Source organism: Anopheles coustani, chromosome 2 (genome assembly GCF_943734705.1).
Source record: "Anopheles coustani chromosome 2, idAnoCousDA_361_x.2, whole genome shotgun sequence".
Classification (NCBI taxonomy): Eukaryota; Metazoa; Arthropoda; class Insecta; order Diptera; family Culicidae; genus Anopheles; species Anopheles coustani.
Genome location: NC_071289.1, coordinates 29,290,532 through 29,312,989, shown reverse-complemented (window position 1 = coordinate 29,312,989; position 22,458 = coordinate 29,290,532). Strand labels below are relative to the sequence as shown.

The 22,458-nt window shown below is 44.1% G+C and overlaps 1 protein-coding gene across 1 annotated transcript in view; it reads left to right on the top strand.

Annotated features, from left to right (window-relative positions):
* The window catches only part of LOC131266887 (LIM domain transcription factor LMO4), a 201,233-nt gene that overhangs the window by 513 nt on the left and 178,262 nt on the right, over positions 1-22,458 (top strand). Inside the window, exons 2-3 of the mRNA XM_058269568.1 lie at positions 711-939; positions 2,578-2,631. The gene's annotated coding sequence lies outside the window, so the exon portion shown is untranslated. The remainder of the gene's footprint in view (positions 1-710; positions 940-2,577; positions 2,632-22,458) is intronic.

Sequence of the window (22,458 nt, the reverse complement as noted above, 5' to 3'; positions counted from 1 at the left end):
GGTTTCTCGCGCGTCCAAGTGTGTCCGCGTGCTTTAATTTGGCGTCGAGTTTGGTCTGCTGCGCTGTGCGTTGTGTGGAATCGTGGCTTTAATTACGCGAGGGTCACTGCGTGTTGCTTGGGACGCCGGTTCGGTTGTTGCACTTTGTACGTGAGTCATCCGTCAGCATCAGCAGCATCATCAGCAAACTCGTCGTTATGAGCAGCTGATCAAATGGCTCGGTCAAGTTCAAGCCGACTGAAGAACGTTTGCACTTGAGACTAAAACGGAGCGAGGGTTTTGGAACTTGTTGTTCTTGGTCTCTGTGGGTGTGATATAAAAAAAACAAGTTGCATTAACTGCATCACCTACATTGCCATGAGCTCATCAGTTTAACCTTTGGTGTTGGATGCGTTTGCTCTGGTGTTGGGGAGAAGCTATTTTACCGGCGAATTTGCATTCAGCAATTCGGGAACCGGGTTAAATATAGATGTTTTTGTATGTATGATAGCACTCACGTTTTGATTGCAGAAACTAAAAATATTAAACGAACTTGTTTCAGATTTTTATACGAACTTTCATAGACGCATTAGGTAATTTGAATAATCACGAGAAACTTTGCGTATTAACGCATTATTTAAATTGTTAGGAAAACACAACAAAATAATAGTATTTTCTAAGTCCAAGTCTACGAATTTCAAATTCAATTAATCTCATCTCGATTACTTTAGCTTTCGATTATCTATCGTAAACTGTCATGCTAACGAAATGCGTGTGTAGTAAACATCTGTCATCACTCGCTAATGTGGATGTGTAGTTTTGATTAACGTAATTAAACAAAGAGCTCATAAAACAAGTGGTTGTTACTGCCGTAGGTTCAAGTGAAAGTGTTGTTTTGCTGTGAAAGTGAATATGAAACTGTGGCAAGCTGTCGAATAATTAAACCAGCTGTAGAAACAGGTGAGAAATAGTGTCTTAGGAACATGGCAAAGTTGCTGGACGAACCCGTTCTTGTAATATTTGTGCAATTCTAGTCTGTATATTTGGTTGCGATGGCAACGTGTTTGCGGAGTGAAGATTTAGCCACCAGACATTAGTACGATTCTGTTCGTTTTCTTCTCCGATTCTCTAGACCATCCTCCCATTCCGCCAAAAAAACTAGTTGGCGTTCGCGTCTGACGGCTGTCTCAGGCTTCAATTTCGATTTGACATCTTTCCCCCGCCGCTGGGTATGTGCCCCTTTCGTCTCCTACACCTCAAGGAGGTGGTTTCGAAGGAACCAACCGTGGACCCCGGGGTAGCGCGGCCTGCTCTGTCCGGCTCGGTCCCGGGCTTTGTCCCATTTATTCTTCACCTCATCCATCATCGTCGTCCCTCGCTTTCGGCTGGCCGCGCTCATCCGTACCCGCGCCGGTGTCCCTCCGGTTTTCCGGTCCCCGCGGCTACCGTCGAACGTCGAATCCATACAATACGTTTGTCCTGACCTCTACCGGTTCGATTCGTCCGTTCGTCCTGCCCTCCCGAGCTCCCTTCCTGTTTCCTTTGTCCGCTGCAATGTGGCATTTGACACACAACTTGTTTATGGACGACGGTCGACGGGTCGGCATCGAGCGAGAGAGACATACCGGTGGGAGAGGCCCGAAACCCAAGGAACAAAAACTTACAAAGGGAAGGGAGGTGGAAAAAAAAGTAAAACCACACAAAAGAATCAGCACCGCCACTGACCTCCCCCCCACCCCTGGCCCTCGCGTCCACCCGAGAGATCCTCAAACGCATCCGTCGTCGTTTATCTAAGAACGTACGGGGGAAGAAGCGACATATGAAGAACCGGTGAGAAGAAAACGATCTGAGACATTCGAGCAGGAGCTCAAGAAGAAGAAAATCCGGCACGCTAGAAGTTCTGGCTGCTTCTGCTGTTGTTGTTGCTTCCTTCTGCCTGTTCTTGTGATCTTCTCGCGCTTTGTTCTCGTTCTTCCATGCTGCTGCTGCTGCTGTTGCTGCTGTTGGTCTATGCTTCGTTCGGTTTCTTCCTAGTGTTTTGGTTTTTGTTTTGGTATCCATCTTCGTGAGCACGCCACGGCATGCCGTGCGGTGGGTTGCGCGGGTCTTTTTTCTTATTTTCTTACCTTTTTTCCCCTTCCCCTCGGTCTTGTACTTTATTTTCGGCGGTCTGGTTTCTTCTACCACCATCACCACCACCACCACCATCGATCTTTTCCCTTCGCAGCACGTGAAGATCATCTTTGTTTTGCTTCTTACCTTCGATGGTCGGTTGACGGTTTTATTCTGTTCTTCGTGGCTCTTCTTTGCCGTTTCTGGGATTCTCTTCTTCACAACAACGATCTTTTTTTTTATTTTTTTATCTTATTTATGTTGTTTCTCTTGTCCAAATCGTCAGGGAAGTTTTTTGTTTTATTCATCTTCTTCGTTACATAAATTGTCCAGATAAATTTGTTTCTTGATTCCTGGTTCTGATGATGCGTTTGTTCTATTTTCACATTAATGTTCTATGTGAACGATTAAAATACAATTATCCAAGGTTATAAAATATGCTATTTTAATTTAACATGCACTCATCCATATTTTTTTTGTTTTCAGGACTTGGGAAAACCTCATTGAGTCCAGTAGATTTGATCCTGTAGATTTGTAGAGGTAAGCTTTGATGCAATGGAAAGAATGTGCTACTTCTTTCAAACCAATTTAATTATTTTCGAACAAACGTATTTGGTTAATGGTGTTACTTCATACAATTTTGGAAATAGGATTTTTTTCGTTTTTTATCATAAAATGCATTTTATGCCATTACTTTTTCATTGGCAGTGTAAATTTTTATAGTCTGAAGCCTTAATTGATTCTGCTCAACTTTTTTTCATCACTAAGATAGAACACGACATTTGGCGTTTGTCTGTACCATGTGCTCCGCTTGAGGTTGCTGTCGTCGATCGCCCCGATCGTCACCCTCATCCGCTATTCCGCCTTCCCAGGCTGGCAGAACGCCGCAAACCAGAATTAAAAGAAAAACGAAAAATATGCCTCGGCAAAGAGTCCACACCGAGTATCGAGTGTCTGTTTGGGTTTTCGGCAAGATGGCAATGGCGGCGACGGTGATGGCCGGTTCGGGGCCGGGTCGAATCGTCGGTAAACACCGACGCATTCCTGTGTGCGCCACACTCCCCTCCCGCCACCACTCAACCAACCTTCCTTCAGTTCCCGCAAACGCCACTCATCGCTAACCATCTCGCGTGGGGGCAAATTTGGTGTCGTCTGTCCCGGCCCCGTTCCGGACAGTCCCAACACCCTCCCGCGGCCCACCCACTCTCCCCCCTCACGGCCCTGATCGATCGCGGGACGCCGTGCTTGGCGTGGCGTGTCGTGCGAGCTGGCAGGATGGATGGGCAAGTCGCGCTTAAGTCGCCGCTCCCGAGGTTCTTCCTGTCGTTTCTTGACCGCGTCTTGATGTTCGAGACCCTCGTGTTCGGTCGTTTCGATTTGCGTTTTGCTGCACGCAAGGCAAATATTAACGTGAGCGAAATAGTGAAAGAATCCCGTTGGGTAAACCGCAGGGGATGCAATCGGTTGTGGCAAGGTTGGGTCCCCCGAAATGGGGGCTCCCAAAAAATGCACGCAATAGAAGAATTCCCCCGGACTTCAAAGCCAAAGGCAACAGCACAAAGATACGCGATTTGCTCGATCGACGACTCGTATCAAAAACCACATTTTCTTCCTCGCAAAACTCTTCGATGACATTCATTCTTTTGCGGCATTATTCCATTACCTCAGTTTGATTTTAGTACCAACTCTTTTTACCACCTCAGTTGGTTTGAATAGTTTTTGTTAGTGCAAAATAAAAACACACTCGCAAAGTGCGTGCACCCCTACAAATATCTCCTCGTGTTTGCCCTTTTGCGTGACATTCGTTACGTTTTAAATACGTATGCAAAAGAGAGTAAAAAAAAGAAACACTTAAGAATTCCAGTTCTCGAAAGATTTGAGATTTTACGATCATCACCGTTCCCGTTAGGTCACAGCAAAGCACGTGTTTTCTTTTTCGTTCTTTTAGCGCGAAAGCGCACTTTCCAAAGTCACTATCACCACTGTAGCTCTATCATCGTCGTTTATTTCTGGTTCGGGCTGAACTTGTTTTGCACCGCCCGACAAACGATTGGCTCTCATCTCACATCGGGGAAGGTGGGGAACTATGCACCGAACGGTATTTCTTCAACTTATGTATGTAATTTTAAAGCATACATAGGATTATATCTTTGCTTTAAATGAGATGTCATAAGTGGGAAGAAGTTTGTATGGCTTATTGGAGCGAGCAAGTAGATCGTATGATCTTGCTGTAGTAGACCTCATTAAAAATATGCCCCTCATAATTATTTTTCTGGGAAATTGCATTCACATATCAGACGAAAAGTAAATCTTCCTCTACCGGAAACTATATTGATAAGTTTATGCTTCAAAGAATGAACTAAAACAAAGAATGAGCTAAAAAACTAATTGAAACGGATTTTTGGAACTAATATGTTTCTGTGTTTTTTTATGTAATCATGTTTTATTTAATTCTTTGCTCTTAAATTTGCTTGATGATTGATTGTATTTTGTCCCTCAAAGCATTTAAAAGCGTCAAAGATCAACACTTTCCCACATAGCCTTAGTTTCTTATAATCAAGTTTGGTAATTTACTTTGTATGTATTCATTAACAGAAAATATATTAAGGAAGGAACTGTGAGAATGTGAACTTGTTCTTAGGTGAACCTGAAGATTGCCTTTACTAAGAGGGTTCATATTAGCCCACTTTCCCGTACTCAGGAAACTCCTCTCGTCCGTGAGAAGATTGTAGAGAGTTCGTACGGTGGAGCACAAAAAAAACCCCAAAACAGAAACTAAAGTGAAAAGGGACGAAAGGATGAGCGACAAAAAATGAACTATCGTCCTGATCGAGTGAACGGGGAATGAATGATTGCGCGCCTGCTGCAGGACGTTTGGCCGCAAGGCGGAACGAAATGGCCCACCGTTGGAACAGCCGGGAAAATGGTGCTCGCCGTAGATGGAGTTTTCCGATTGCGCCAGTCGGCGTGAGCGTGTGCCTTTCCGTGCTATCGGCGAAGAATTTTCCCCGGAAGGCATCCGATGTTCGATGTTCGGTACCACGAGCAAGGTTGTGTGTGTTAGGTCGTTGGTGTGTCTTGGGTTGGTGGTGCAAGGGGGTGGGGTGAAAATTGAGAAACAATTGATGGCAGTTTGCAGGATGATCTGATTATCTTGACAATGCAGCGAAAGTTATCATCGACCGCGTCGTTTCACTGCTGCATCTAGTTTCTTGTCGTCGCGCGACAGGGTGTTTTCCTTTTCCCTTTTCCCTCGCTCGAGACTCCAAAATTGCGCTTTAAGTGGTTTATCTTTGATGACGATGGTGTTGCGGATCGCGGGTCCACTCGGATCGGTTGGCGGAAAACTTGTCGTATAAAGTGAACCGGTGAGGAAAAAAAAAACTACAGAAAAAAGTGCGATCGAACGAAACGTGCGATGCTTTAATCGGGAAGTTTTGCTGACCGTAAGTGGAAAATGCTCGGATTGCGACTGACCATTCTTGATCCTTTTTATTCCATTTGCTATTCCTCTATTTCTCGCTTTTTCGTTACAAAGAAAGCACGCGCTTGTAGAAGCAAAATTGACCGGCAGCGACGGGCTGTGTTCAACATGAAAAGTGCAATAATGGCGCTTTGAACAAGCGATCCCGGGGACTGGATTCGATTGCGCGCAGAATAAACTGAATTTGCGAAATTGATATTTTTTGTTTCGTAAGCTGCAAGCGTTCGAGCTAGCGGGGATATGTTACAATCACAGTTACTTCGCTTGATGCGATTAGAAATGAGAACGAGGTTTTCAATCTTGTTTTGTCGCGTTAAAAAATATGAAACATTAACTATGACACTTTGATTTGCCTTTAAAGTTTAAAACGCATAAGTTAAATTGGCATTGGAATGAAAATTTAGGAATATCGAAGAGGAATTGGAAACCATTCAAGTTTTCTTCCACTTTAACACCTTCAAGCCACCTGCAATCCAGATGTGTGCCATTTGACGCTCTGTTGCCGATTGCCTGACGCCGTTGGAATGATCTATTTTATGTGTATGCCTTCAATTTGCGTTATGAGATCTTGTGCAAAACATCTCTACTGCTTGATGGTGTAATGTTTTTGTTTGTAAGAGAAAATACCCCAGAGGACGGGACGCAGTTGAATTTAAGCAACGGATGTGTTTTACACTATTGAATTAGTTAATTGAAGGTTTATGATGGCTTTTTTTCATCGAGCATTATATTTTTCATTTAATTTTTTTGCGAGCACACCTTTTTCGTTCACAAATGTCGATTGGAATTTTTGTCCATACCAGTAAGAAAGTTTTTTCAATACGATCATTTCGAGTGTTGATACTTAGATCTTATTTGAATTGATTCGAAATATTTTTATTTATCCGTAAATGGCCTCAAGGTCATCCGATCCATCGTAATCCATCTGTTGCTGATCGATTGTGAGGAGCTCGGATTCAAACGAACTCTACCTTAACGACATTGGACGCGCGGACATTATTACCGTTGTGTTGGCCAGCGAGAAAACCCTACCGTGTCGCGCAACCTCCTCACGGTCCAACGTGGGCTGGATCCGGTGGGGGACGATAATAAATCTTGTCGCCAACAAGATGCGTGCTCCTGCCATGCAGAACCACCCCGACGTGCCAAACTGTCCGCCCCAATAATGAAAATAATAATATCTGACCCTTGCCCAGGCGTACCGTGCCTTCTTGCCCTCCTTTATTGCTTTGTATTTGTGTTGCTGTTGTTGTTCGCTCCGCTCCGATCTTCCGTGCTATCGCTTGGCCAAAGCGACGGGGTCCGGCTTGTGGGGGGAACGTTTCGGGCGGAGTGGCCAGTATTTATAGAACACGCTCGCTGGCCTAAACTTTCCCGATCGCGAACATCGTCAAGTGGTGCAATTTTTCTTCTCTCCCGACTGCCCGAGACATTCTTCCGCCTTCCCTCCCCCTCCCTCCGTCCATCGTTCGCCAACGGGAATCGCAATTTTTCATCCTAAATATAGTGGTCGGTAAATGGGGGGGAACATATTTTATTCGTTTCGTTCGCTCGTTCGTTTGCGGGACGGGTGGTGATCGGTCGGGCTGGTGATGCTGGTCAGTTCCGTTCGTGATGAAGTCATATTTTCTACCACCGACAAGCTGTGACCGTACATCCACCCACCCATTCACCCACTCTCTGGGCGGAGGGGGATCTCCGTCCTCGGGTGGAACCAGTTAATCAAACTCGAATCGGTTTTGATGTCTCCGAAACGCGGAAGGGAAGGGGTTGTATTATATAAACACGAGAGTGAATGTATATTTCACACTCACCACGCGAATGTCCACCCACCGGCGAACGGCCAGCTTGCGTCCTCGCGGGGGGACAACCCATTTTCTCCGGTTCACAAATCACGAACGGGAACAGGCCGGTTAAAAGGGGATGCTCCCGGGGTCGTTTGGAGGGGCGCCAGAAGACGTAGACTAATATTATTTATTTTAATGGGAAAGTGACGTGAATGTGTTCAGTGTGAGCTTCCGAGGGCATTAGGGAGTGCTTCACAGTGAATTTGGTACAAATTTAAATTTGGCACAAGTAAAAAAAAAAAATTAGTAAGTTGAACGAAAGGAAGAAACATCTATCTTAGTTTAAGTAACAGTTTACAAAGATTTGCTAAAAAAGATTTACTCCTACCTTAACCAGTTGGTTCTAGATGATTTAATTTCTCTTTCTGAAAGATTTAATTTTCACGACAAATTTTATTCGGACTCCTTCGTCAATCAGAAGGCTGTTCACGATCAACTGCCATCCAGCGACTCGTGATTGCGGAGTTTCACGCACCTTTGCCTTTGGCTCCGAACCGTGTGAACCTCCTATTTATCGAAGGAACCTCCTTGAGACACTTATTTTGGTGCAAACTGAAAATCCCTCAAATGTTTGCTTGTTACTGAAAATTCAGGTACCATCGGAGTTAAATGCTTATTTTTGAGAAACATGAAATAGTTCCGTTTCGTTACGTTAAACCGGACCCAAGGAACCGAAACGGTCACGTCACTGTGCAACGATACGCATCGTCCCCCCCCCCCCCCCCCCCTCCCACACACGGGGAGGATGAAATTTCGGATGACATTATAGTTGCATCCAACAGAGGGGCGTCGACAGAGGTTGCACGAGTCAACGATGTCCGAATAAAAACGCCTGTGACTTTCGGGAGGAAACAGGATGGAGTACAGGTTTCCCCATAAATTATGTTCATCGATTCATAGCGGAGGCGTCATGGATCCTCCATTCTGTGCGACTTTTTTTGTGTGTATGCGGTGCACAATTGTGGCCAACGGCCCAATCATGCGGATCACGTGAGCAGCGGAAGTTCCGGCCCCGAAAAGTGCAGTAAATCAACAATTCTGCTAGGGGCAGGTGGAAAGAGGACAAAAATAAAAAAAAAGCGATTTTAAAACGATTTCCTCTAAACAGTTGTTTTTTTAAACTCAACGTTTATATTGAAATATTTAACAGATAAGTCAAACATTTAGTATTTTCTAAACAATTTTCCGATTGTGATATTTTTTTATTTCGAGGAAGTAAAACATAAAATTTGTGTAAGGGATAATTTTGAATTGAGATTTATTCATATGAATCTTTCTCCCAAGATTCAATCAGAGTGGTTAATAAACGTTTTGTGGGTTCGGATTTCAATACGTGGATGAATCTTTTAAAACATTAAGAAATTCGATCATAAAGATTCATGAATCTGAGTCGGAATCGTAACACGGATAATTGAATATAAGATAGTTTAAATAAAATGTTCAGCATTTGGAAACAAGTTGATTCGAAAAATTATTCTCAAATCGAGGGTCTATTAATGAGCCTCAAAATACCAATTGGCAAACAAGAGGTTATCATTGATGGCCGAAAGATGGGCCCTGGTCCGCCTAATTTTCCGAGGAGTTGAATCTTCTATTTACCTATACATCGATCGCATTTAAGTGCGTACTTTCGTCAACACACTTCGACACGCAAACGAAGCCGACGGCGCATTTTTCCTGAGGCGTCTTATGTTGCGTTAGCTCGGTGAATTATTGACCACCATTAGTTGCCGCGTGTTTGGCGGCGAGATTTGACACACAGACACATATCCCTAGTGAGGTGGCGAGGGTGGTGAACAATCGTGCCGTACGACCCCGCCGAGGGCCAAGTGAAGTTAAACCGCTCGCGGCATTGGCGCCCGGCCCGGATCGTCGTGAGCGTGCGTGAACGAAACGAAACCGCGGACGGCTTCCAGACGGAAGATCACGCGATGGGTTCCAGCCGTTGGTTTCCTACCGCATACAAAAACTCGTAGCCCCTCTCCGACCCTGCCGCTTCCTCCACCACCCGCTCCATTTCCTCACCGGAAGACCGTTGACCAAGAGCAAATAGACAAACATCTGTTAATTGTGTACGCAAAGCAACCGTCCGGCTAAACACTATAATTACGATAATTATTGCTCATCGCTGCGGCCATTGGCGAACGGTCGTGCTCCTCACGCGACGGCTCGAACGGTGCGCGATTGAACTTCCGCCTTTTCAAACGGCCGCCGAGCTTTGTTGGAGGAAGGGGGTGGGTTCGGTGGGAAGAGCCACGGTTGGAACCGCAGGTTTCGGCAGCGATAGTTTATCGTTTATTTTGAGCGCCATCCATCAACAAACGGTCCAGCGGAAAGGGAGTTCGAACCAATCGGTGCAAACCAATCAAGTGCTTGTCTCCTAATTGCCCGTTTTGTTCCGTGTGTTTATTCGATTGCGAGCATTTATGGCGTTAATTTTTAAAGCAAAATCTTCTGAAGTTTGCATGTTAAAAAGTAAAATTCATAAATTTAATCTCTTTATTCTATATTTCTATTTAAATCACCTAATAGATTAAATTACTAAGAGATTAGAAAGAAAAACACAATACTTCGTTTAGCTGTACGTACTTTTGCTTTCACACATTAAGCGATCGTTGAATATAAAGCCACATTAATAGTGATAAATAATTGGCTTAACCGATTGCATATCGATGTAGTAAACTAATCCCGTATAAATTCCAAGCACAACACATTTCATCCATTTACAACCCGCGATCGATTCAATGGAAATCGTTTCACGGTGTTATTTATTCCGTTTTGAGATTTATTATCCATTTTATTACCTTACTTCCACCGTGCCACCATCAACACATTGAATGTTTGAGGTCGCCACAAGTCCCTCATTGCACAATCGTCTATGCTGTGACCTTTCCCGATGCCCACCCCTCAGTTTAATCTTTATCCTACCGTTAATCCCGATTCAAGATAAAGGTGTTTAAAAATATCAAACAAGAAGCCAAACTATCGACGCAAAGGAATCAACGAGATGGACACACCCGGTATCGAACCTGGTGATGATACTAGCCATGTCTGTGTGGGGTTTCTTATCTAGCCTAGGCCAGCGCATTCCTTGCCAGCCGTCTATCTAATCGCGATGCAAAGCGAGTGTTTCGGAGTCGAAAGCTGGACCGAAGCAGTTTGGGCCAGTTCGACGGATGATTTTTGCTTGACGGATGTGACAGTGACAACAATAATTTATTTCATGCCTAGCTACTACCCGTGTTGGACGTGCGGCGACTGTCCGGACCGGGAAGGAGACGATTATCATAGTCGTAAAATTTAAACTATGAAATTGGGAATGTGCTAGAGAGATTTGATTAATGCCGGCGTCTTGTCTGGACGAGCTCAAAACCGAAATCCGAACCGAACCCTCACTGGAAACTTGGGAATATTTTATGACAAATTATCGAAACAATCAATCCATCAAAATGGGTTCGGCAGTAAATGGTGAGCAATCTCAGGTTGGATTCCAAATTTACAGATTTATTTCTTTTACTCGGTACAAACCTAGCGTCACAATATCGACGTGCTTGTAGTGATTTTGTTTAAAAAACCATCCCATCACGTCACTGTTTGTGTTGTGTATCTCACACCGTCGGCAGAACGAACTGTCAAGTTGGTGGAACACGTAAAGGGCCCTTAAAGTTACAAAGTGAGCAAGCAAGCAGTCTCGCAAACACCGTCATCTGTCCCGATCTCGGCTCGGGGTGTTGGTTGGTTTTAAAATGGGTAAATATGAGCAATGGGAATGCTCCGAGCTCGAACTTCACTCCACTGCAACAGTGTGGCGTGTTCCTGCTCGCCGGGAACGAGCTCCCGGCCTTCCCGGTTTTTGCTCTTTGCTTTTATCGCATGACTTTCTTCGACTCGACGGCCGAAGGACGACGCTGGCTTCCGTTTCGTGGGAGTGAAATTAATTCTCAGCAATAAATTAGTTTAATTAATTTTGATAAGAATTATAATAAATTATGAACAAATATCGCCAGTCAACACATAAAGCAAAGGGATGGTTAGGTGAAGGTTCGAAAGGTGGACGGAGGGAATGGCATGGGCGCCGTACCAAAACACGCCATTTCAAGTTGGTGTCGTGGATATTAAAGATTTGTAATTGCTTTCCATTCCCCTTACCCAGTTCGATAATAATTATAAGATGATTTGCTTTAGTATCACGAATTTTGTGTAGAATCCCACTGTATTGTAAGGATATTATTATACGTAGTTTCCTAACTCCTTCTTCACCGTTTGGCTGGAAACAATTTTCCGCTACGAATTGCGTGAAAAGTGAACCACCCCTTTGGAAAACCCACCACCAAATAATTGACCCTTGACCCGACATGACGGTGTGACTCACGCTTCATCGCTTCCCGCTGGGCTAAGACGCTTTTAATGAAGCCCTACGAAAGCTACCGTAGAAGAAAGTCCCGTTACGATTTGTTTTCCTTCCTTCGGTATGAAAAAGGGATAACGGTAGAAAAAAAACTGGGAAAGAAAAAAGAGAATAATAATAAAAGTAATCTTAAATACCCACCAAGAGGTATTCAAAGTGGGAAGTGAAAAAAAATCTACTCGAATTAATCAAAAAGTAAAATAAGGAAGGGCTGTATGGCTCCGCGCTGCAATCCCTTCCCTTCCTGTCGACCCCTCCCCCCCCCCCCCCCCCCCACCCCACATCCAAAATCGAACGCAGCGAAACGAACCGACCAGCCAAGATAAGCTAATCAAACAGCGGTGATCCATTAATCATTTCCACCGCGTTGCGTCGCGTTGTGTGGGATGCCTTTGCGATGGAAAACTGTTCTGGGCCACCCTAACGGTGGTGTGGGGTGTGGAGTTGAATAAGGTAGATTTTTTCTTTTTTGTATTCTCGTCCTGCTCCCTCGTTTGGCTGGGTGTTCGCTATTGAAGCGTTGCAGCGTTGGAAGGTTAGGTGAATTAATTCTAATTAAAAAGATATCAAACAAGTAAGCCCCGAGTGTCGGTGAGGGGTGGATGGGGTGATAGAACAAATGGCGTTGGGTTGGGCGAGTGGACCGAAGGAAGACGGTTGCTTTTCACACTAAGGTTTGCCTTGCAAACATGCAAGGCAATTATTTTATCCTCCTGGAGCACGTCATTTTGGAGAACGTAGAGTGTATCGTACATAAAATTGTTGTTAAATTGTATAATGGATTATTTTATCTAATTGATTGAATGAGGGGGGGGAATGAACAGAAAAAGTTGAAAATTTCTTATATTCAATTGCGAAAATTCTTTGATAAAGAGTTGTAATGTTCGAACATATAAAAAAAGATTTTTTAAAATGACACTTCTGTAAGAGGAAAAACAAAATCCATACCAATAATTAGCAAACTATTTGCCCCGGTCCAGTTATGCAATGGCACTCTGAAGATATCGATAACTTACACATTATAGAGGGCAAACCTGCCTAGGGCCTTCGATCGATTTGTCCCTGGCCAAGAAATTCTCGTCCAGTCCGGTTTCATCGGGAGGTAATTAAAGGAAAATATATTTATTAATTAAGGCAACATTCGCGGAACGTTTAATCACACTCTGCACTCGTTTTCCGGTCTTTCCAGTGGTGGCGTTGTTTTCCTCCCCGAAGAATAAGGAGGCAATCGGCCGTTAATGATTGCGTCCAGCGTCGATCTGAAGTGAGAGATAGCCAACCTCCCAGGACGGAGCGCTCCGCCCATCGAGGGGATTGGTTTCGTCTTAATATGATATTTTTTCTCCAAGGGCTGCCGAGAAGCTGCTCGTCCGATTTGCATCGAACTGACCGTTATCAACACCCGTGGATGAACGATGATTTGGACGCAATCTGTGCCAGTTCAAACATATCTTACCGATCCCCGGTTGGTTCTTCGTTTCTACTGTTCTCGGTGACACTTCTTTCATCTTATGCCGGTCTTGGTGCAATTTTTTACCCTATCTGTTTGTCCGATCATGAGCTGGTTTGATTTTAAGGACGCGTGCTAGACCACTGTGTCGCCTTAAGAGGAAGATTTAATTTCTCTTCCAATATCACATCTTCTCCTCGAACCGCTCTGAAGATTGATTAATAAAGCAGGTTCGTGCAAATGGCTCGTTTGGTTTGGTGCGGGTTTTCTTATGCTCATTTAATGTTTGTGGGTACTCTTTCTCTCACTCTCGAGAGCGCTGAAAGCATTTGTTACTTTCGCGTCGGGGAAGAGTAATCGTCTTCTGCTAAAACCGGTAGCGAATTGACCGAAGCCGTGAAACAATCGAGCCCGGGAGCGTGCTCTCCTATTTATCTATCTTATTTTATTTTCTGCGCCAACACATCCTTGCCATTTTCTTTGACTTCACCGTGTTTCTGCAAAACGGTTGAACTCCAGTTGGAAGGACACGGGAAACAGATCCCGTTCCATGCTCGAGGGCAGTGGGTGTCAAAAGACGGAGATAGATCGCCAGCGAAAGCAGCAGGCAGCTGGCAACACAACGGGAAAAGTGCGCCGAGAGGAGAGGCATTTAGTAGATTAATTAAATTTATGTTTTATAGAGGATAATTAATTAGTATCATGTTATTTTTTCCCCACTCCTTCGGGGGTCGTTCTTTGTCGATCGTTTTTGTTCGCAAACCGTTTGGACGACGCTGCCTTTCCCCGAGCGTCTGGTCCGTTGGCCGGGACATCGGATGGGATGGGATGAAATGTCCGGTGATTGCCCATCCCCCGAGGGCCGGGATGCTGTCGCTCGTGGCAATGGAAGGAAACCTTCACCACGGCGAGCGACACTCGTTGGTTTGGAGTCAAAAAAGGGAGGTGGTGGGGGGTTGATTTTTCCAGAAGGTCCTTGAATTTGCAGGTTTAAAGCAGAACCTGTCCTAAAGCTAATGAGCAGCGAAAGAGTTGCTGATTTTTTCTTTCTTTTAATATTTTGTTTTAATCCAAAGTGACCAGGTGTCATGTGTTTTTAAAGATGCTTCTAAAAAAAAGAGGTAAGTGAGCACTTGTCATCGATTGTAATAAAGTTGTGTTACGGATGCTTACAAGGCCATGCATTACAGCAATTAACTTTTCAAACCATTTGTACCGGGAGTGTGAAATCAACACGAGCGTTTCTGATCCAATCAATTTCCAAGCCCCATGCAACCGAATTCGACCTTCGGCTATCAAAAAGATGTGAAATTCTTATCGTCCTTCTGATTTCTGTAACCGAATGGAGCTACTCGGAGGTTTTGATAAGATGATGTTTTGCATCTCGTTACTGCAGCCACGAAGTCGAAGGTGATTTGCGGTGTCTTCCGCGGGGAGAAAGGTGAACCGCTTCCCGCTCTGGTCTATTCCGAAACGGATGACCGATCTGACTGCTACGGCTAATAAACTAGAGCGTGGTCTTATTTTGCCGAAGTTAATTACTGTATTGATTACTTTTTGTTGGGTTTCTTTTCTGGTCCGAGTGCAGAGCAAGCACTAATTAAATTGATTGTGTGCACGGGCGTTGCAAATCTTCTTTAATGTTTTCCTTATTCAATTATCATCATGGAGAGTTTGCCGTTCTTATGCTGTTTGATGTTCTTAATGAGCATTACTATCTATTATTAGACTGGTTTATTTTTTTTTAAATTGTTCATTTTTTTTAGCATGAACTGCATCTTTTCTTTTGGTTTTGGTTTAGAAAGAATTGATTTTGTAACGTGCGATCCCTTTTCCGAAAAAATGGTGACAACCCCGGAAGGTATGCCTTTTCTGTACCCATGTTTTGCAATATGTTGTCCAGTTGAGTTCGTTCCGCTTGAACCGGATGGTCAACTGCAATCGAAAACGTCTATCTTCAACACCCTTCGCACAGATTTTACTTTTCCGCAAGAATTCTTTTCGAGGGAGTAACGCCAGCAAACGGTTGTATGTGGTCTCATGTGGTATAATATTGAAAAAAAAAGAAAAACAAAAACTAACCCCTACGTCCAGTGTTTTCCCGCTGCACAGTCAATTGCCGATCGGTCGACTGTGACGGCGGGAATATTTTGTCTCCCGGGGAAAGCGGGAGGTTGTTTTAGGCAAAAAAAAAAGAAAACTTCCCATGTCCCAGTTGTCCCTGGCACGTTTGGTTTTTGATGAGTGAAAAATGGGAGGCAGCTGTTTTGAAGCTGTTTTGTACCTTCCCCGATGTTCGTTTTGAATCGTTTGTCCGCTTGGAAGCATTTCCCTTCCCTTATAGCACTGCCCGAGGGTGAACTCTGTTGCATACCTGGCTGTAAATTTGTGCAATCCCTGGGCCTTGGATTAGAATCGTTCCCTGCATTGCCCTCATCTTCAGCATCCCTTCAAAATATTCCCTTTGCGTCTTTTTGCCACAGGGGTAACAATCCGGTCCCAATTCTACTCCGATGGAATGGGGAAAATTGCGTGTGAGTGAGATTTGTTGTCTATAATTAGTTAATTGAATATATGATTAATCCGCCAAGCGTGGTAAATGTCCACAAGGTCCCTTCAGGTCACTTATGTGAGTATCAAAGCTGAAAAACAAGTCAGTCTAACAGAAAACCTAACTTTAAAAAATTGCCTCGATTCTTTGTGACGACTTTTTTTCCCCTGCCACAAAGTTGCTTATCACTTTGAACCATGAAAATAACGTGGTTCTTTTTTTTCCCGCCTTTGCAATGGTTTTCAATCATCAACCATTCTTATTTCAGTGTAAATAATTGATTGACGCCGTTTGGTGATAGACGGTGGTTCAGATTACGTTTATTTTTGTTTTTTAGTTGCCTTTTATCAGCTTCACTTGGATGCGCCGATCGTGTCAAGAGAGTGTTCCAAAAGCTCACCAGGTTAATTAGGCAGCCTAATTGTGCGAGCTGGACGAAAACATGTATTGATCTTTAATTAAACGAAAACTGATCAACCAAAGATCAGGGCTTTAGGTGTGGGGAAGTTTTTCTGTCGAAAATATGATGCAACGAGAGTGAATCGGGGTTATCAAACGGTTGCTTTTTTGGAACAAATTGCATGCTCCGACGTTGCCGATAGCGATTCACCGATCGTCACACTCTAAGCGTTGTTGATTTGTTTTGAATTTCAAATAGTCAGGAAACCAGCCCTGTAAATGAGCGATGTTTCCAATTGCGGTGTGCCAAAAACACACATCGTCTTCTTTTCCCGTCTCGAAACAGTTTCACATGTGTCCGAAATCCGGTGGCTTTCCATTTCGTGATCGTCGAATCAGGAAAGAGTTGTGATTTGCCGCTAGGCTTAGCGTATGAGCCTTGGTCTATGGGAACGTGCTAAAGTGATTATGATGAGCGTGTTGTTATATTTTTTCCGAGTTTTATGTTTGTGAGTGTCATATTAATGAGCAGAAACGCACGATGCATGGGAAACGTAGCTACCAACATTGATTGATGGTTTATAAATAAACATTGATTTGTTACTGTTGCGAACCACTAAGCTAAATGAATGGGTTTTGCCATTTGTTTTCCCTTGGTTTCAATTTAGCAACTGTGTTTCAGAGGGAAGTAATCCATCGAAGTAAGTTTCATTTTTTTCGCATCTGTTCCTGATTGTTTCCATTCATATTTCCGGTTTTGTTTGAATCTGGTTAGTGTTATTATTTATTTGTTTCTTTTTTATTCCTACATCCAACCGCACAGTGAGAGCTTAAATCAAAAGTTGATTAAATGATTTTGATACCGAAATGATAGGAAAAATAGCTACCAGCCCTTCTCGCGAACCGTTCAGCTACCCATTATCAACCAACAATCTGCGCCAAAAAGCGAAAGGTAATTAACAAACTCCTAATTCAATTACGATAGCGAAACTGCAAAACTGTTTCAAGGCAGCCAACCACTGCCAGGTCTCTAGCTCCACCATCGCCATCGTATTAAAGCAAAGGCCTCGTAATGAGGTTTGCTGCACAGCAGATAATCGACCCCTTAAGGCCCCCCGCTCCGATCCGGCCAGAGAGGGTTTCCGTACCCATTTTTCAATCGGTCGATAAAATCTTCCGGCCTGCTCAGAACGGCCTGCGTCGTCGTGCTTCTTACGACGTGCGAAGGGGTTTTGCATATTTTTAATATAAATATTCTCTTTCCCGTTCCTTCCCCGTTTCGCTCGTTTTCTAAGCATGCGTCGCCTCCGCCCCGGTCAAATATCCATCGATCTTCCACGGTGAATGGTTTTCCATTTTACGTTTTCCCCTTTTGCTCAAGATATGAGAGCAAAAAACCCGGGACTTGCGACTTTTGCCTCGCCCGAGAGCCAACAGCAGTTGCAACCCTAGAAGGGATGGTAGAGTTGGGTTTATGTCTCCTGACAAAAAATAAATAAAAATACGAATATGTAGGGCTACTGGTCCATGCAAGGGTAGCAGTAAATGCAGTGACGTCCCCAGAACTCGTCCTCTTTTTTCGTCTCGGGAACTACGAAGAACTTTTCCACCGCGTGCGCCGGGAGAAAAGGAAACGCATCGCGAATGCGTTTGTTTGGGTGTACTTGATAAAAACGTAATTAAGTTAATTAATATCTGTTTCTGTTTCGGATCGTACTTTTTCTTCTCTCTGTTCGCCTGTTGTAGCGAGTTTCGCTCGCGAAACGGTTAATTAGCCCGTTCGAGGACGGACTGGAACATCCTGTGTTCCAGGAGCGGGGTTTGTTGCGGTTGTGGTTATGTTGCTTGGAGGCTCACCCGTCCCACCCGATTCCCCTTTCTTTTATCTACCTTCCGTTCCGTTCCTCGATAATGGTTTTCGCCGCTTCGGATAGCTGAGATCGCATTGCCATTTTTTTTTTGCGCGATACAATTATCGCTCCGTCGCAACGAGTTTTTGGATAAGGACAAACGGGGGAAAAAAATTTGAGAACAAATAGAAGAAGAGGGAAAAAAAAATCAACAATCCAATTTGATCTCCTCTGGAAGCCACCCACCCTGTCCCAGGTGTTACCGGGGCCGGACCGATCTAAGACATCGTTGGTTGGAAGTGAAACATTGCCCCGACGTTGTCTCTTTGTATTTCGTCACATCGTTCCGGTAGCGGCCCCCTTACGTGGGACTGCAGGCCAGGGGGGAGGGGGGCTCGAAAAAATAATTACCCTACCCTACCGTCGTGGGCGATGGGTTATGTTACTGTTTTACCTCATCCCTCTCCCCGCACCCCAACGAAACGTTCTTAAACGTTGGGAAACAATACTGACGCAAGACCCGGCCTGTCTGCCAGAAGGTCTTCTGGAGGGCTGAGCTAATTTAAATACGTGAGAACCGAAGCGTGACCACCGGCGTTGTACCTCATCAGCCGAGTGTACTGTATTTGTAGCCCTTAAAATGAATCTATAAAAAAACACATGACGCCTAAAGTAGGCATTAAAAGTAGTTGTTGCTTTTTTGTCGGGTTGAGGCGTCGGACTAGTTTTAATACCTGGTGTGATGCGTTCGATGGGAGCAACTTACGGGCGGAGAGCGGTTGAGTTGTTTTACAGACCTGTTTAATTATTATATTTTCTTACCAACGCTCTGAATCCTCCGTGGTGGTCTTAAGGAACCTGGTTCAGCATTACATAAAACATTTATGAAATTTGCTTTCTCGCAACGTTAATTTTGGGGTAAGTCATTAAATGGGACGACTAATGACGATAAACACGAATTGGGAACCTGCTGATCTTTCAATAAAACTTGATCATGTGAATTTCTTAAGAACATTTTTAGAATTCCTTTAAAAAATTACGGATGAGACGGATCGCTTGAATTGCATTAAAATGGGGCGTTGATTGTAATTTTAAAATTAAACAGCTTATTCTTCTTACGCATATGAAGTCGTTAATTGAAATTGAGTATGGCTGTTTTTCGTACAATAACCACGTTTTATATCGCAAATATAATATGTTTCACGTTGGCTAATTATTTTACAGTTTCTTCTCACTATTTGTGTAACTCTGCCCCGTGGTTTGGTCGTACTCGGTTGAACTTTGATTTTCTGACACGCTCGGGCGGCATAAATAGCAGCTGCCAATCATTAGTCCCTGCTGCAGGCTCAGCTTCAGCGCATAAACCGGTTCCAGTTTCCGTGCTTTCTTTCCCTTTGCGGCACAGCGTTGAACGGGGTTATATTTTTGAAGAAACACTTAATTTGATCCGGTTAAGATATCGGAACAATTTTAACGTTTCACAGGGGGAAACGGAAGGGATGGCAGAGGGTGAACCGCTTGGGAGGCTTTTGCCGAGTTGGTTGACGAGAGCCGTTGGATCCCGCAACTTGTAACCCTCCCCCGTCCCCGACAACTGGAAGATCTCACTCCAGCCAAATCTGGTTTTTTTTTCCAGCGAAGTCCCCGAGAAGAGAGATCACTCTTCGAACCCACCCCATCCCATGCCTCCCCCCCAGGATGGACCCCTCCAATTCCGCCCAGCGTGCCGAATCCGGCGCGTTTTGGCCAGTTTAATTTCCTCCGGCTCACCTGTGGGCTTTGACAGTAATTAATCAAAATCGATTCTGACATTGATTAGTTACGAGGCTAATCAAATTTCCGATTCTTCGCCTTCGCGCTACCCGGACGCTTTTTCACGTTGCGTTCGGTGCCCCTCGTTCCTGTCTCCATCTGTGACCCACCCCATTGGGGGGTGAGTTCTGTCGAAGGAGGTGGAATTTCTCGTTAGTTTTGTGGCGGATTGTTTCGGATCACGGGAGGCGAAAGCGGCCCCGCGGGAAGGGGGGGGAGCATAATTATTTTCTTAGTTCCGAACCGTTCCTTCGGGGGCATTCCACACCTGGCCGGCTCGAGCTCGAGAACGGGTTCCGGATCTTGATGTTGGCTTCTTGTTGGGTGGAGGTGTTTGGTGGTGCTGTAAGGGTTCTTCGTTTATTTCGGGCCGCTTTTTCGAAGGGCAAACTGTAACTGCACGGGTCCGGCCAGTTAGGGCGTTTGGAAGACAAGATCTAGAAGTCAAGGCTGGCGTCATTAATCATCGGATGTGAAATTTAACACGAACGAATTGTTGGTTCCGAGCAGGTTGGGAAGCACATTGCATCGAATGTGTAAGCTGTTTTTATTTGCAAATCTTCAAAAACGGTTCCTCTTCCAGTGGAGTATGAGTTCTGATGAAAGGAAATGTGCCCAGAAAGTTGTTTAATAAACTGGCGGCAATTTATCATATATGAGTTTTATTTACCAAATTATAACGAAAACCAATGTCAAACGAAAAAATAGTTGATACAATTTTTTTCCTTTGCATTACATACCTTTTACAGAGTAGAGCCAAAGCAATATTTAACATCAAAAGATTTATGTTTGTTGAAAATTTTCTCAGAAGATCATAACTATCAATGCTTACAATTAAAATCAATTTTTCGATCGCTCGAGATTGCTTCACATTTCGGGCAACATCAAATGGATTCAACGGAATTGTAAAAATAAACCACACATCTACAAAGGAACGGCCTTACGGAAGCCGCCTAGAGTCGGCTGTGGTCAACCACAGATGTTCAGAAAATACCATCAAACGGGCATCATGCCAGAGTATCGGTGGGGAAGAGTAGAATGTTTATTTGAATTTTTGCGGCGCCGCGTTCGAGGCTTCAGTTTTGGGCAATCTTTCCCAGCAAAGAATGTATGTCTTTGATTGTTTTGTTTTTCTCTCCATTGGCTTGTAAGGGATAAAATTCGTAGAAAATTTTACACCATCCGGCTGTGTGGTTCGGATGCGATCTCCACAAATAAATCAATTTCAGGAAAATCACTCTCGATGGTGTGCTTTCCACCCGCACGTTTGTCCTCGTGCCCGCGATAATCCCGGGCCGCAGCGTGCACGCTCTACCCGGAAAGTGGAGTCGACGATCGCTACTCGGTGTCTATAAATCACAAACAAATAATCCTCCTTCCCGAGCGACGGTGATCGGGCGGGTTTTGGGAAGTGGTGAAGATGCTGACTCTTTCAAAAATAAACATATTTCTTGTCGTCGTCCCCAGGCTCGTCGTGGAGCATATCATAATGGTACGAGAGTGGAGCCGCACGCCGTCCGCGATAGATGTGTCAATTTCTGTTTAAGTCGGTCACGCTAAAAGCATCCGGACTCGGGGCTTAGATATGAAATAAATGGCCACTTTTTAGCGACCAATCGATTGCCTGCAAAGCTGTACCGTTAGTGCACGGACGGAATCGAAAAGCGAGTGGACATGAAAATGGAGAGATTAATTCATCATTTCTTACCCTGTGTTGTGTTGGAAAAGTTGAGCAATATTTGTTTGCAAATTTCTTTGAGAGCTCCTGCCGGGACTTGAGTATTTGAAGTAATGCGATAGTCTCTTCTGCAAGCCTATATTTGCTTACTTTCCTTTAGTAAACTAACTGTCAAACAACGCTGCATGAGATGTTGGGATCACCTGTTCCACATCTTAACTCACAGCTAATCCGAACGGTGTGTCCAGGACCGTGTCACCATCCGAAGAATGTCTGTTTATTTTAAATCTTCATTCCGAAGTTTGTTTTCTTCCGACCTGCCAAACTAGTAATCTGTTTTTGGTAATAAATTGTACCGCCGAATCAAAGATAATCCGTCCTAGGCAGCGGGATGGATGGGCATTGCGCCATCCAGCTGTTTAAGTTGGCTTGCGCTGGAACATGGCGCACCGCAGCAAATCCCAATATTTTACAGCAACACGTCACCTCACTAATCCGTTCGTGTTTTCCGTTCGGTTCGGCTTCACTGACTTTCGTTGTAGGTAATTATGGGTGGAGGGAGGATTTTCTTGTGTTAAATAAACTTGAGTCTTGGCTCCGCTAGTGGGCAAGCGGCAGATAAGTCCTGTGTCTTCTCAAAAGTCTATTTATCTCTTATTGTACTTTTAATTGATAAATTTTCTATGATTTGGTAGGTTAACGATTGTATTACTTTATTTTATGTACTAGGAAGCTCATTATAGAAGTTCTCTTAAAGTTTTCCTGAGTTATCATGTAATGTAATTTTTTGAGTACTCAAAAATATGTGCCCACAAAACTTTATGATGTGATTTCTCAATTTGTGTTAAGGAGTTTTGTTCACTCCAGCACAATTAAAACACATTTAAA